This window comes from Lipotes vexillifer, unplaced genomic scaffold (genome assembly GCF_000442215.2).
Source record: "Lipotes vexillifer unplaced genomic scaffold, Lipotes_vexillifer_v1.1 scaffold469, whole genome shotgun sequence".
Lineage (NCBI taxonomy): Eukaryota > Metazoa > Chordata > Mammalia > Artiodactyla > Lipotidae > Lipotes > Lipotes vexillifer.
Window position 1 is genome coordinate 2,818,927 of NW_006788006.1, and position 3,363 is coordinate 2,822,289.

The window sequence follows — 3,363 nt, forward strand, 5'->3', positions numbered from 1 at the left end:
GTGTCACACCCAGGCTCCCACCTCCTCCTTCAGAGTAGGGACTGAGGGCTCCTCACTGGGCTGCCCGCGGCGAGGACCAGGGGATGCCAGGCACAGCCCCTTTCCACCCCTCCCTGGCCTCATTTCCGCTGTGAACCATCTGCAAGGGCCAGTTGTATATATTTATTGATTCAAGGTCTTATCTAGCCCACTGGCATGAAACCGTGAGTTTGGGGGATTTTGTGTGACTTTGTTCACAAGTATCCCTCACTTGGGGTGCAAACCCTGCCTACAGGAGGTGCTCAATAAATGCCGATAGAATAAATGAAGCTTCTCCAGGTCCCTGAATACTGGAGAACCCAGGAACAAGCCCTCTGTGATGCCTGCCCCAGCTCCCCCCGCCCCCACCCCCGACCTTCCTGTCCCCTTCCTGCCCTCATAGTTCACAGGACACTAGGGGCCTTAACCCTCCAGGAGTTCCGCTCTGCTCAGAGCCCTCCCACACACAGCCCTGTGAGTGGGACCCCTGCCCGCCTCTGGGACTCGCCCCACCCTGTTTACTCCTTCTCTCCAGCCCCACTGGTCTCCCTTCTCTTCCTCCAACACACCCTCCTCTGTCTCACCTCAGTACCTTTGCCCTTGCTGTGCCCTCTGCCAGGTGTACCCTTTTCCAGCTCTTCCGGGGTGGCCCCTTGGCCCCTTTCAAATGTTCTCTTTTCCGAGAGGCCTCCCCTGACCATTGTAGTTAAAGGCTCCCCATCCCCATTCCTATTTTTCTCAACTTCATGGGATCCTTTTCCAATGCTTTTGTGTGGAAGCCTTAGTAGTCCTTTACGTGGAGAGGTTTGTTCCCTTTCTCTAGAAGATCAGCTCAAAGAGGAGCAGGTTTGTATCTGTCTCAGACTCTGCATCCCCAGCACCAGACTTAGAGAAGGAGCTCAGTGGGTATGTGAATGAATGAATGAATGAATGAATGAGAGAGTGAGTGAGTGAATACCTTCCCCACTCTGCCATCCCCACACTCACAAGGGACTCAGGGTCCCGCCTCCTTCCAGGCAGTCATTGGTTAGACCCAGGATGGGTCTGAGATTTCTGTGAATGCGCAGCTTGGGGGTGAAGGGGGAGGTGGCCAGTCTGCCCCTCCTCAGGCCACTGCCTCTGGGTCCTTCAGTTCCTGGGAGGTTCTCCCAGGTGTCCTGCACCCAGACCCACGGCAACTGCCCTGAACTTGTGGCCCAGCCCTCGGGCCCCTGGAGGACGGGCTCTGTGTTTAGCCTCCACCCCCTCACCAGTCTGTAGGTCATTTTCTGGGGCTGAGTCCTGAGGGCCTCCCAGCTGAAGTTCATTTGCATGTTCCTCAGGTCCCTTCCAGCCGACTGTGGGCTGTTGAGAGGCTGTCTGGAATGGAGACTCAGGTATATCCAACCCAGAGCTTCACTTTCATCCACCCCCTACCTTTGTCCACCAATGCCAGCCTTGTCTCAGAGGGGTGAGATTCAAGCAGATAGCATGGCCAACTTGGGCAGGAGGTGACAGTCACCAGATTGACTGTCAGCTCCTTGAAGAAGGTCCCTGATTCCTCAGGGCAGGTGAGCCCAAAAGGGAAATAGCGATGTTTCCAGAGAGAGAAGGTAGATGCAGAGCCTACAGGGCCTGGGTAGGGTGGGAGGGCTGGAGAAGCCTCTGGGGGCTGTGGCCGATGCTTTTGTGAATTTCTGAACGTTTACCTGTTGGACTTGAATTCAGAAAGCATCAGATGCTGCAGGGACACCACAGCAGTCTGTGCAGGCCAGGGTCAACCCGTAGGCACGGTGAGAATGCTTCTCGTGGGACAGGGACCCATACGGGGGCAGGCTCAGGCTGTCAGGGGACAGGGCATTGAATGCGGCACAAGGATGTGTGCCAGACCCCGAGAGAGATCTGGGTGGCTCCATCACTGTTGTGCTTTAGAAAGAGCCCCCGGTGGCTCAGGCAAGGGAACAGCAAGTGCAAAGGCCTGAAATGAGCTGAGGGGAGTCTGAGGAGGCCTGTGATGGGTGGCTGGTGAGTGGATGAGTGGGATGCAGGATGGAGCATGGTTGAGAATGCATCCCTTTAGGGTTCCCACAGCCCCACTCCTGCAGCCCCTGTGGATACAGCAGGGTGTGGGTGGTCCCCCGGCCTCTACTTCCCACCTATCACAGACCTGTGCACTGTCACCATGGCTAGGCCTTCAGGGTGTCCCCGACAGCCTGGGCTAAAGAACAGGCTCTCGAGAGGAGGGAACAGGAGTCCCATCTGCTGACCCCTGGCCATCACCTGGCTGTGCTCAGCCTCACCACCATCACTGCCCCAGGACACTACCCCCTGCCCAAGCAGCTGTCTGCTCATTTATTCATTCAGCTCAGCTATCTTCTGGGTACCGCAGAAGAAACAAAACAGATCAGCTGCCCTCAGGCAGTGATGAGCCATCAGATGTTCCTGACCTGGTCCAAAGCTCAGGGCCAGGAATAAAACAGATGGGGGGCTGGGAGAGAGCTGGGGGGAAGCTGCTGCCCCCAGGAGCCCCTGGGCTGGGGAGGACAGAGCCAGACTCAGTCACCCAGGTGACAGGGTGGGGACAGGGTGAGGCTGAGGTAGTGAGGCTGCCTGGAAAAGGAGGAGGTAAGGGCTCCCCACCTTCCAGTCCCCGCGGCTCCTCTGAGCGGCCATTAACATTGAATGAATGTTGCCCAGGGCCATCCTCAGTGCCAGGGGAAAGGGACACCATTTGCGGGACCCCCAAAATAGTCTCCTGCTGTTCTGCCATCCTGGCATTGGTTTGGGGAGTTAGGACTGGGGGAGGGGGCTAAGTCTGAGTGGGCTCTCTCCTTCCAAAGAAGATTACCTTTGCCCCAGCAGGCACCCCCCTCCACCCCTGGAAGCCCCCATACCCAACTCCGAGGCATCTTCTACTTGCCAACATCCTGATTCCTACCCCAAGACTCCCCCACACGGAGAGGACTTTGATGAGGTCATTTCAGGAGGGAGATGTCCAGTCACTTTGCAAAGTTGTCCCCTCAGCAAGTGCGTGGTGTGATCAGCCCCCAGGCGCGCAAATGTTGAGAGGTGGCTGGAGTTTGGGGACCTGATTTTGGAAAAGGAGTGGTTAGTTCTCAAAGGCTGTCGAGGTCGGGAGTTTTCGCTTCGCTAAGGTCCTCTCCACGGCGCGGGGCAAGGGTGAGTTTGAGGAGCAGCAGCTCGCTGGGGAGCGAAGGGGGAAGCGGGGAAATGAGGGATCTTTAAATAGAGGCGGGGCTTGCGGGGTCGCCGGGGGCGGTGCCAACCCGGGCTCGACCAATCGGCTGCGCCGCCGGCGTCGCACCGCCCCCTCCTCTCCCTGCCCGGGCGGGCGCTCGACCCCCG